This window comes from Puma concolor, chromosome B4 (genome assembly GCF_028749965.1).
Source record: "Puma concolor isolate L17-30 chromosome B4, mPumCon1.1.hap2, whole genome shotgun sequence".
In the NCBI taxonomy this organism is placed as follows: Eukaryota; Metazoa; Chordata; class Mammalia; order Carnivora; family Felidae; genus Puma; species Puma concolor.
In genome coordinates this window covers 114224889-114238260 of record NC_141673.1, presented here as the reverse complement: position 1 = coordinate 114238260, position 13372 = coordinate 114224889, and the positions used below count along the sequence as shown (strand labels likewise).

The following is a 13372-nucleotide window of genomic DNA, read 5'->3' as shown; positions in this document are numbered from 1 at the left end:
TAGATAACCACCAAGTCCCATATATAAATGAAATCACATGACTTTCTTTGTCTGACTTATTTCAGTTGACATAATACCCTCATGGTCCATACATGTTGTTGCAAATGACAAGATTTCCTTCTTTTTTATGATTGCGTGTAGTCCATTGTGTACACACACACACACACACACACTGGACTACTATCCATTGTATAGATGAAAAACTCATATATATATTATATGTATATAATATATATTCATAAACATGTATAAATGTAAATAAATTTATACATAAATATATATAATAGAATATACAGAATATATTTATTTATAAATAAATTTTTATATAATTTGTAAACTTACATATAAATAAACAAATAATATAAAAATATTTTTAGCTACATCTAAAAAGTAATATATATATTATGTTTATATATATATGTGTGTGTATATATATATATATATATATATATATTACATCTTCCCTACCCATTCACCCATCAATGTACATTGAAATTATTTACATTGGCTATTGCAAATAATGCTTCAGTGAACTTAGGGGTGCATAAATCTCTCCAAATTAGTGTTTTCATTTTCTTCAGATACTCAAAAGTGAAATAGGTAGATCATATGTTAGCTCTGTTATTAATTTTTTTAGGAACATGTGAAATGTTTTCCATAGTGGTTGCACCAATTTACATTCCCACCAACAGTGCACAAGGGTTCCCTTTTTTCCACATCTTTGCCAACACTTGTTATTTATTGCTTTCTTGATAATAGCCATTCTGACAGTTGTGAGGTGATACCTCCTTGTGGTTTTGACTTGCATTTCCCTGATGATTAGTGATATTGAATATCACTATGTGCTTGCTGGCCATCTGTATATCTTCTTTCAAAAAATGTCTAGTTAAAACCTATCCCATTTTTAAATTGGATTTTTTTTTTTTTTTTGCTATTGAGTTGTTTGAGTTCTTATATGTGTTGGATATTAACCCCTTATCAGATGTATGATTTGCAAATATTTTCTACCATTCAGTAGTTTGCCTTTTCATTTTGTTGATGGTTTCCTTTGGTGTACAGAGCTTTTTAGTTTCTTTTTAGTTTTTTGTTTTAAGTAGGTTTAACGCCCAGTACAGAGCCCAGTGCAGGGCTTGAGCTCACTACCCTGAGATCAAGACCTGAGCTGAGATCAAGAGTTGGACACTTAACTGACTGAGCCACCCAGGTGCTCCTGACACTTTTTATAGTTCCAATTGTTTATTTTTGCTTTTGTTGTCTTTGCTTATGGGGTCAGATCCAAGAAGTTAACACCAAGACCAATGTCAAAGAGCTTGCTACCTATTTTTTCTTCTAGGAGTTCTATGATTTCAGGTCTTACATTGAAGTCTTTGATCCATTTTGAGTTAACCTTTGTATATGGCATATCATTCTTTTGCATGTGGCTGTCCAATTTCCCTAACATGATTTCTTGATTATCTTATCCCCACTGTATATTCTTGGCTCCTTTATGGTAAGTTAACTTATGATAATATGTGTGGGTTTTTTCTGGCTTTCTACTCTGTTCTATTGATCTATATGTCTGTTTTTATGCCAATACAATACTGTTTTGGTTACTGTAGCTTTGTGGTATACTTTGAAATCAGGGAGCATGATACCTTCAGCTTTATTCTTCTTTCTCAAGATTGCTTTGGCTATTCAGGGTTACTTGTGTTCCATACAAATTTTAGAATTATTCTAGTTCTAGTTCCAATAGCAAAATGCTATTGGAATTTTAGTAGAGATTTTATGGAATCCATAGATTGCTTTGGGTAGTATGGACATTTTAAGAATGTTAATTCTTCCAACCCATAAGTGTCGAATATCTTTACATTTTTTGTCTTCTTCAATTTCTTTCATCAGTGTCTTAATAGTTTTCAGTATACAAGTCTTTCACTTCTTTGGTTAAATTTATTCCTAGGTATTTAATTCTTTTTGATACAATTATAAATGGGTTTGTTTTCTTAATTTCTCTTTCTGCTAATTTGTTATTAGTGTATCGAAATGCAGCACATTTTTGTATATTTATTTGTTTCCTGCAACTTTATTGAATTCATTTATTAGTTCTAACAGTTTTTTTTTTTGGTGGAGTCTTTAGGGTTTTCTATGCATATAGTATTATGTCATATGCATATAGTGACAATTTTACTTCTTTCTTTCCAATTTGGATGCCTTTTTTTTTCTTTCTCTTGCCTAATTGCTATGACTAGGATGTCCAATACTGTCTGAATAAACGTGACAAGAGTGAGCACCCTTGTCTTATTCTTGGTCTTGGAAAGCTTTCAGCTTCTTATCATTGCTTATGATGTTAGTTGTGGGCCTGTCATATATGGCCTCTATCATGTTGAGGTGCATTCCTTATAAACCCACTTTGCTGGGAATCTTTATCATAAATGGATGTTGAAGTTTGTCAAATGTTTTTTCTGTATCTATTGAGATGATCATATGATTTTTATCCTTCATTTTGTTAACGCGATGTACCATGTTGATTGATTTGTGGATATTGATCAATCCTTGCATCCCTGAAATAAATCCTACTTGATCATGGTGTATAATCCTTTTAATGTATTATTGGATTAAGTTTACTACTATTTTGTTAAGATTTTTTTCATCTGTGCTCATCAGGGATATTGACCTGTACTTCTTTGTAGTGGTGGCCTTGTCTGGTTTTGGTATCAAGGTAATTAAAATGGCCTTATAAAATGAGTATGGAAGCCTTCATTCCTCTTCAATTTTTGGTAGAGTTTGAGAAGGGCAGGTATTAAATCTCCTTTGAATGTTTGATAGAATTCACCAGTGAAGCCATCTGGTCCTGGACTTCTGTTTGTTGGGAGGTTTTTGATTACTGATTCAATCTCTGTACTAGTAATTCGTCTATTCAGTCTTGGAATATTGTATGTTTCTACAAATTTATCCATTTCTTCTTTGTTATTGAGTTTGCTGGCATATAATTGTGCATAGTAGTCTCTTATGATCTTTTGTATTTCTGTGATGTCAACTATTACTTCTCTTTAATTTCTCCTTGTGTTTATTTGAACTTGTCTCTTTTTTTCTTGGTGAATCTAGCTAAAGGTTTGTCAGTTATGTTTATCTTTTCAAAGAACCAGCTCTTAGTTTCATTAATCTTTTCTATTGTTTTTTTAGTCTCTATTTCATTTATTTCTGCTCATATCTTTATTATGTCTTTCCTTCTCCTAATGTTGGGCTCCATTTGTTCTTCATTTTCTAGTTCCTTTGAGTGTAAGGTTAAATTGTTTATTTGATATTTTTCTCATTTCCTGTGCAATGTCTGTATCACTATGAACTTTCCTCTTAGGACTGCTTTTGCTAAATCTTACAGGTTTTGGATTGTTGTATTTCCATTTTCATTTGTCTCAAGGTTTTTTTTTTTAATTTCTCCTTTGATTTCTTCATTGACTCATTGGCTGTCCAGTGGTGTGTTGTTTAATCTCCACATTTTGTGATTTTGTTTAGTTTTCTTCTTGTAATTGATCCCTGGTTTCACACTCTTGTGGTCAGGGAAGATATTTGATATAATGTCAGTCTTCTTAAGTTTATTGAGGTTTGTTTTATGGCCTCACATATGATCTATTTCAGAGAATATTTCACATGCACTTGAGAAGAATGTGTATTCTGCTGCTTTTGGATAAAATGTTCTGTATATATGTATTAAATCCATCTGGTCTAATGTGTCTTTTAAGGTTGATGTTTCCTTATTGAATTTATGTCTGGGTAGTCTATCCCAGTAATGAAGGTGAGGTATTAAAGTCCTCTACTATTGTATTGGTGTATTCTCCCTTTAGATCTGTTAATATTTGCTCTATATATTTAGTGCTTCTATGTTGGGTACACACATATTTATAAAAGTTGTATTTCCTTGCTACATTGATTCCTTTATGATTATGTAATACCCTTCCTTGTATTTTATTTTATTTATTTATGTATTTCTTTGTTTTAAGGTCTATTTTTTCTGATATAAGTGTAGCTACACCAGCTTTCTTGCATGATATATCTTTTTCCATCCCTTTATTTTCAGTTTGTGTGTGTGTCCTTGGATCTGAAGTGACTCTCTTTAAAAAAAAAAAAAGACAGGGGCTCCTGGGTGGCTCAGTCAGTTGAGTGTCTGACTTCAGCTCAGGTCATGATCTCGCAGTTCATGAGTTTGAGCCCCACATAGGGCTCTCTGCTGTCAGCACAGAGCCCACATTGGACCCTCTGCCCACCCCCTGGCGCTCCTCCGCTTGCATTCTCTCTCTCTCTCTCTCCCTTGAAAATAAATAAAAACATTTAAAAAAAGACATTAAAAAAATAAAAATAAGGTATGCAAATATATACAGACCTGTAGAATAATCATCATCATCATCATCATCATCATCAACCGTGTTGCAAAAATCAGCTTCAGATTGGTATATAAATTCCTTTTTGGGAGGTACCAGCAAGCTGTGGTGAGACCAAGGAAGGGCTCAAAGATGGTGTTTCCCTGCTATGTTCCCTCAAAGTGCCTCTGTAACCTCTAAAGTGGGGCAAAGTTGAAGGCTATCCCTCTGATTGAAGCTCCAGGACAAGTAGATGGGCCTTTTTCTCAGGTACACTGAGAGTACATTTCAGTTTGCTATCTGTGCAGTGCCCTGGGTGCTATAGCCTGCCCAGAACTAACTTTCCAATTGTTATAGTCTTTTGGGACTCAGAAACACAAGTTACTCAGGCTGCCAGGGCCAGACCATCAAGAGACACCCCCTGTTTAGATTGCACTCACACACAGGCTTGGGGAAAGCTGCATGAGTGTGCCGAGGGCCATACATGTCCACAGGTTTAGGGAGATGTGGGAATGCTGGGCGTGCAGCTCGTTGGTGGCTTTAGTGAGGCTGTGTCCACACATATTTGCCTGTACTAGCAAAATAGAGGGAGAGTGCAAAAATGGCACTAGCTGGTGCCTCCATCCCCAAAGAATGTCTCAACTCATCCCTGGCCCCTCTGGCAGATGCTTTAAGGTTAGCAAATGAGTGTCCTTCACATGTAATCCAGTCACCTCTCAAATTTCTATCTTTGTGCTGGTTCCTGGGATGAGTAAGTCTGCATGTGAACCCCTCATAGGAAATATCTCAGATTCCCACATCTCAGTTTCCCCGGATATAAGCCTCTTTGATTTTCAGAGTCAATGTTTTGGGGGTCTTATCTCTCTGGTGCAGATCCTTAGGGTTGGAGTGCTTGATATGGGGCATAAACCTCTCACTTCTCAGGGAGAGACTCCAGCCTGTGAGATCCCTCCCTATTGTGTATGGGTTGCTGCATGTTGTGTGGGGAATGAAGTTTTTGGTGAGATTGTATTTCTGCCTCTCCTTCCTTTCTCAGTGTGGCCCCTTTATCCTTCATTATGGAGAGAGCTGTTCAGCTAGGTTTCTGTTCTCTTTTAGAGGGAATTATCCCTTTTGTAGCTATAGATTTGGTATCTGTGGGGGAAGTTGAGTTCAGTCATGGTCTTCCTTGGCCACCATCTTCAGGCTCCAGGTTTTCTCTTACAGGACTGGAAGCAGGGCCCTTTACTTGGAATTCATTGGAATTCAGTGAATACCTGGAATTCACTGTTTGTTACCAGTTAACTCATTGTATGGTACAAATTCATTCATCCTAAGCAATTCTCACTCATGTGCATAGAAAATTCCATTTTCACACATTACATTTGGTTGAGGTTTTTTTCCTCTTCCTTATTTAACTTTCCACTATTATAGAGAACTGTTTTAATGCTATTTAATTTTTATTGTTCTTATTCAGTCCTTTGAGCTTTATAAGGAAAATTGTGTGAATATACACATGTACATACAAACATCCCTTCTCATTTCCTACAGTGCTAAAAAAATCAACTGAGTAAGTTTGAAGATCTAGTTGGCTTTTTTCAATGATTCATGAATCCCATTTAGCAAATAGAAAGGACCTCCAAGGAGCTCTACAATATGGAAGGCTTTTATAGGCAGAAGGGGGAAAAGAATGGATTGTTTCAAGCAAAGTCAAAGTCACTAGGATTACCTCACTAGTGCTGATTAGGACATTTCAGACTGACTGGTTAAGATTACATCCTAGGAGGGGCTGAAACTGCACTTAGTTTAGGTATTAACCTCTCTTGGCTTGCTGATGTGGGGTTTAGCACAAGTGGCTCCATTTTGGAAATCCTAATGTTTCTTTTTTAAAATACCCAAAGTTATTGATTCCAAGGAACTGAAGTAGTGCTTGTGATGATAGATGCTCTTTGGAGAGCATATAACCAGTCTGTAGGATCTGGAGAGGAAACAAAACTGATGCTCCCATCTTCTCTTCCAGAGTAGAGAACTTTGACATCCCAGGCCCTTGAGTGGGTTAGATTGCCCTGGAGCAGTTTCAAAGCTAATCTCATGCCATTACGTGGAAATAGAGGGATTCTGTGCACCACCAGCTTGATTTTGCATTGGAAAGCCAGAGTTTTTATTCTATATCCAGATAATTCCATCAAGAAATGGTTATTATATATGATTATTAGCCTACTTAAAGTAGAAAAGACTTTTATGCATAACAGCAAAGAAAGAAACCATAAAGGGGAAGACAGATAGATTTTGCTACAAAAAAGGGAACATATTTACAATTAAAAAAAATACCGTAAATAAAACTAAAAGGCAAATAAAAATATTGGAAGGTATTTGCAAACTATATGACAAAGGATGACAGAGGATTAGGGCTAATGTTTTTAAGACATGGAGAGTTCGGGGCGCCTGGGTGGCGCAGTCGGTTAAGCGTCCGACTTCAGCCAGGTCACGATCTCGCGGTCCGTGAGTTCGAGCCCCGCGTCGGGCTCTGGGCTGATGGCTCAGAGCCTGGAGCCTGTTTCCGATTCTGTGTCTCCCTCTCTCTCTGCCCCTTCCCCGTTCATGCTCTGTCTCTCTCTGTCCCAAAAATAAATAAACGTTGAAAAAAAAAATTAAAAAAAAAAAAAAAGACATGGAGAGTTCTTTCCAACTTCTATAAATAAAATTAGGTTTCTGTTTTTTCCCTTTTAGGGATAGTATCTAGAGGCATTCAAATGGTCCCGCATTTGACATACCATTGTAGGCGATTTTACAAATACAACCTCTAGCAAAACTAGGCTGCCCTGAGCCCCTGGTATTAGAATTGTTTCTCTTTAAAACAAGAAGAGTGGGGACAGTACACAAAATCCACATGTGGCATGTGCCCAGGCCAACTTCAAGGAGTTTGTGCAATGAGATCTGAAGTTTTTATGAGACTGTCTAAAACCAAAAAAAACATGTCCTCCAGGCCTGTGGCGCTTCCGTGGTTGCTAAATGTCTCCAGGACAGGATCAAGAGTGCTTTTCTGATCGAGGAGCAGAAAATCATTATGAAAGTGTTGAAGGCACAAACACAGAATCAGAAAGCTAAATTAAAAAATGGACCTTTTCTGGGGCTCCTGGGTGGCTCAGTCGGTTAAGCAAACAACTTCAGCTCAGGTCATGATCTCATGGTTGGTGAGTTCAAACCCCATGTCAGGCTCTGTGCTAACAGCTCAAAGCCTGGAGCCTGCTTCAGATTCTGTCTCCATCTCTCTCTGCCCCTTCCTGCTTCTGCTTTGTCTCTCTGTCAAATATAAATAAAACATTAAAAAAATTTTTAAAATAATAAAAAATGGACCTTTTCTAACTAATAAAAAAAGCAAAAGACTCCTAAAAAATTAAGTTTCCATTACTACTTCATGGAAAGTGGATGGGCATATTTTCACCAAGTTTGGAATGATTTCAGGGTGATTCGACCTAAAATATAGCTCATGTATTGTACAAGGAATCCATTTGGGGAAAGACCGAGGGAGATGGGCAGTCCTACTTTAGAACAGCTGAACCTGAGGTTCAAAGCAAGGCATTGGCAGTTCCTACTGCATCAGACATACTAGTGAAAGTATTAATGGTGTCAATACTAGCTAGCTAAAGCATAGAGTGTTATGAGATTGAGATAACCCACATAAAGTGCTAAACTCAATGCCTGGCACATTCCCTTATTTATTCTACTCTGAAAATTTTTATCACGTGACTGCTGTGTCCCAAGCACTCTGTTAGGTGCTGGGGATACAGCAATAAACAAAACAGACATAATCTTTAGCTTCTTGGGGCTTACATTTGACTGACACATAGTAAAACATCATAAATCATAGGTAGCATTATCATATAATACAAAACATGCAAAATGTAAAAACCAAGGTATCTTTTTTCCTACCAGGTAGATTTACAAAGGTTCTCTAATAAAGGTAATACCTAGCAGGTATTCCATCTAGGCCCTTCCCGAGAGTGTGGGAAAATAGGCCCTTTAATTGATTTCTGGGGTTGTATAAAATTGGTGCTCTTAGGAGAGCAGCTCATAATATGCATCAAAGGCCTTTACTCCCTCAATGCCACTTCTCTTGATTTATTTATTATCCTAAGGAACTATTTGTGGATTATCCAACAACTGCTACATAAGAAGGAACTTAAGAAGTTCAGAGCCTGAGCTATATGTAGCTTTGCAGGCTGGTTCTGCTTCTGCTGGCTGTGTGACCTTCACATTAATTAGTGTCCCTCAGTGTCCGTGTCATTTTAGGCACATTCTTTATAGCCTCTAAGCAGCATGTTCCTCATCTGGAAAATGGTGATAATAATAGGATTTACCACACAGGGCATTGTGGGGAGTAAACGAGGAAATGCACACGAAGCACCTTAGCATATTACCTGATATATGGTAAGCCTTCAACATACTTAAGCAAAAGAGAAAAAAAAAGAAGTGTATGTTCAGCTCAGCATTATTTACAATAGTAAAAGGTAAAGTAAAAATTGCCTAAGTGATTAAAATACATACAGAGAAGAAATACTATGCCAACACTGAAAACCAATTGAAAAGCAGATGAATAGTTTAATGACATGGAAAATAATCACAATGTGTTGGGAGAAAAAAGTTGGTTATAAACAGTACATTCAATATAATTCCAATTTTAGAAAAAAAAAATATAGAAAGAAAATACTATAGGGGTGCCTGGGTGGCTCAGTGGGTTGAGCATCTGATTCCTGATTTCAGCTCAGGTCATGATCTCACAGTTCATGAAATAGAGCCTCACTTTGGGCTCTAGGCTGACCCCGAGGGGCCTGCTTGGGATTCTCTCTCTCTCTCTCTCTCTCTCTCTCTCTCTCTGCCCCTCCCCTGCTCACGCACACTTTCTCTCTCAAATAAACATTAAAAAAACCAATACTATATATTCCCACAATGAACATGCATTATTTCATAATGTAAACAAGTCTTACACATTATTTATAGCAGATGTATAGAGGGTTTTGGATGCCCAACATCATCCTATTTCCTTATAACATCCTAGTTTTCTTATGGGAAATAGTATTTCTTCCTCAGTGAGGAATCTCAGCAGAAGGGGAAATTTTAGCTTGCCCATCTCACATCCACCTCTCTCTTACAGAAGCCAGGAGGACTTTGACCCAGGAGGCCGCTAGATCTTTTGGAGGATAGTCTCCCTGTGGTGGTAGCACTGTAGGTGTGGAAGTGGGTGGGGCTGGGACTTCTTTGACCCCCGCCCTTTCCCAAGCCTGGAACTCCTCCCCCTAGTGTGTTCATGAGCCCCTATTAGTCTTCCAATAAATCCTTTTCTGCTTACATTAGCCAGAATGTGTTTCTGTTGTTTGCAACCAAGAACCCTTACTAATGAGTTATTGTTTATAACTGGAAAAGGAATAAAGCAAGCTGCACATTAATGTAACAGCAGCTGCAGGGCTATTCTTTGCAGGAATAGTCTAAACGCAGGTGAGTTTGATAGGGATAGGAGGAAATGCTAAATGACCTGGCTGTGGTCACAGGATGCCAAATATCTGGTTGGAAACTGGAAAAAGGAATTTAAAAATTTAGATGTTCCCAAATACCCAATTGTTTGACATCATGTGACAGCTGATGATTATTATTCATGGATCTTTGTGATTTGGATTGACTTAGAATTTAGAGCACTATGAGTGAAATGTTCAACTTCACTGAACAAAGAACTTAACCATGGTGATATTAACCACATGCATGAGTAGGAATGAAAGCTATCCTCTACACTGCTTTAGGAAACCATAGGCCTTTAGCTAACACACTTTTAAAACCTGCCCCCAGAGAATGCGATGAATTACAGTTTTGTTGTTATACTTTAACAATAGCAAACACCTGCATATGTTCATCTGCATTTCATTTTGGTAGCATGACACCATCTGTTTTTAAAAGTTTTAAGCCACCTGCTATTAAAATGATTACTGCGCTTGACATGAGTAAGTTTGCTAGACAGTCACACATCCTCAGTCCTCATCTTTACAACATTTCAGGAATCTTGGCTTCTAAAATCTTTTGACTTGCCTCGATTACTTAGCCAGTTTTCTCCATCTCTCATGGAGAAAATACCCTCCAACTGTGAGTCAGACCCATGATCTGGACAAGTTTTAACACCTAGAGAACACAGCACATCTAGCTTTCTGGGAATAATTACTGTAAATACAATTTTAACTCAGTATGAAGTTTTCATAATTTGCAATCAGTGTCGTTAAAGGCAGTAGGAGAATTACATGTCACACAATTTTACTTTAAATCAATACTTCTTGGGGTGCCTGGTGGCTCAGTTGGTTGAGTGCCAACTCTTGATTTCAGCTCAGGTCATGATCTCACAGTGCCTGGGCTCGAGCTCCACATTGGGCTCTAGACTGTCAACTCAGATTCTCTCCCTCTCTCTCTGCCCCTCCCTTGATTGCATTCTCTCTCTCTCTCTTTCCCTCTCTTTCTGTCTAAATAAAAACTTTTAAAAAATCAATACTTCCCACATTTTAGTATATGTGCTGCCAAAGCAAGCACAATACTTCCCACATTTGAAATGTGCATATGAATTATTGAAGGATTGTGTTAAAATGCAGATACTGATTCAGTGGGTGTTCTCGTTATCTGTTGGACAGCAGATCATCCCAAATTAGTGGCTTAAAACAGCCATTAAGTGATTACTCATTTATTTTGCTCACAAACCTGCAATTTGAACAGGGCCTGGTAGGGAAAGCTTGTCCCCATACATGCTTAGATGGGAAAGTTGGATACTGACGATAACTTAACAGCTGGGAACTGAAATCATCTGAATATTTACTCACACAGTCTAGTGGTTAATGCTGTCTGTTGAATGAGACCCTAGATGAGGCTCTTGACCAGAATATCCCTTCCAAGTGTATGTGTGGCTCCCTTCAGCATAGTGGCTGGGTTTCACCAAGTGGCCCAAGAAAGCAAGGTGGAAGTGCATGGCATTTTTATGATGTAATCTCAGAAGTCACCTAGTGTCACTTCTACCATAATCTATTGGTTGAGTCAGTCCAAAAGGTATTCCCATTTTTAAGGGGAAGAGACTTTGCCCCCGTCACTTGATGGGAGAAGGGTCAACTTCACAACATGTGGAATGGAACATATTGTACGGCTATATTTGGAAAACATCATCTGCACAGTAGGTCTGGTGGGGCCTGAGACTCTTCATTTCTAACTTCCAGGAAATACCAGAGCTTTTATGAATATTCTTAAAAGATGCCATGTAACTTTTTCTTATTTTGTTTTCATCTTTTTCTTACAACATTCTTTTAGCCTAATCTCATGTACTCTTCTTTCTGCATATTTCCTGTAAAGAAGGAAGAATTCCTTCATAAAGCATTGGTTAGATAGACCTCATATGTAGAATTTTGTACCACATATTTCTTAAAGGGTACTTGACATTGTATTATACTGTATTTTATTTAATGTTTATGGAAATAAATATTTATTATTGAAAGTCACAATCTGTTTCTTAAGGGCAAAATTTGTGAATTTTAAAGCTAGTTAGTTTTAAATTAATTTGTCTTTATGACATCAATTTTTTAAATCCTGGGGAAATAATTTAATATAGTCTCAAGTCATGTAGAACCATGAGCCATCCCTGTAAGGTGATAAGATAACTTTACGGGATGCCTCTCTTAAAGAATCACTGAGGTGCATTCATTGAACTAGTGACTATTGAGTACAGTTCTAGGTTCAAGGGATTGAAGATGAACAATGTTCCCACTCCTGTGAATCTGACTTTCTGGAGGGTAGGATTGGGAAGAACAAACTATCAACAAGTAAATAAATAAATCATCACTTCTCAAAGTGTGGTCCATGGACTTTTGAGAATCCCCAAGACCCTTTCAGGTGTCTGTAAGATCAGTATTACACTTGGGTGAAATATCCACCCAAAGTACAAATGAACAATGTGTTTTAATATAATGGAGTGCAGAGAGTTTATTGATGCGGTTTCAGATTCCATGTTGCAGTTAACCTTTCAGAAACTAATACTTGTCAAGTTTTGGTGCAGTATCAAAGAAGAATATCCGGTTATCTGAAAATGCTATGTCTGCTTTTTCCAATTGCACATCTGCAGCCAGATTATCTTCATGAACTTAAACCAAAATGAGATACTGCAACAGGGACACCTATTAAGCTTCTGACTTCAGTTAAGCTTCCGACTTCGGCTCAGGTCATGATCTCACAGTCTGTGGGTTCAAGCCCCACATTGGGCTCTGTGCTGACAGCTCAGAGCCTGGAGCCTGCTTCAGATTCTGTGTCCTCCTAGCATCCTCGGATGCTGCCCCTCCCCTGCTCATGCTCTGTCTCTCTCTGTCTCAAAATAAAAGCATTAAAAAAAATTTTTTTAAATAATAAAAAAGTAAGATACTGCAACAGATTGAATGCAGAAGCAGATATGAGAATTGAGCTTTCTGGTAAGAGACCTGCTAAAGTGTAAAGCAATACCACTCTTCTGTCTTAATTTTTTTGTTCTGGAAAATATATTTTGTTTTCATATAAAATATGCTATTTATGTTTGCATACAATGAGTGTTTGCTGATGTTTAAAATCAATTAATAAATAAATGTTTTTTCACTTTTAATTTCTAATATGATAAATATGGAGAGATGTAAGCCATATGAAGAAAAGCTTTTTGAAATACTCAGTAAAGGCAAAAGTCTCCCGGGGGTGTTAACCCCCACATTTCCATGTTGCCTCACCTGTCCTCTTGTGTGGCCACTTAGGATGTCAGAGCCCATGCCCTGCCATGTGGTCTCATCCAAGGGCAGAAGTAGCAGGAGCAGGTAAACTCTGGGCAAGTGTTTGGCCTGTTTATGTAGAGGCAGCAAGAGGATACAGCCTTGCTCTCCCAGGCCCAGGAATTGGGCCCATGTGTTGGGCCCAGATGGTAGAACCATGTGCTGAGGTGAAGAGGAAGCTGAGGGTCTGAGAGGAGGCTGGTGCAGAGGGAACTCAGAAGGCGTACATCCATGTGTCCCATGTAAGTATATTGTGGCTGC

The 13372-nt window shown here is 37.8% G+C and overlaps 1 pseudogene; it reads left to right on the top strand.

Moving 5' to 3' along the window:
• Positions 1-6982: 6982 nt before the first annotated feature.
• LOC147579429 (large ribosomal subunit protein eL34 pseudogene) lies at positions 6983-9859 on the top strand (annotated as a pseudogene).
• The last annotated feature ends 3513 nt before the right edge of the window (positions 9860-13372 follow it).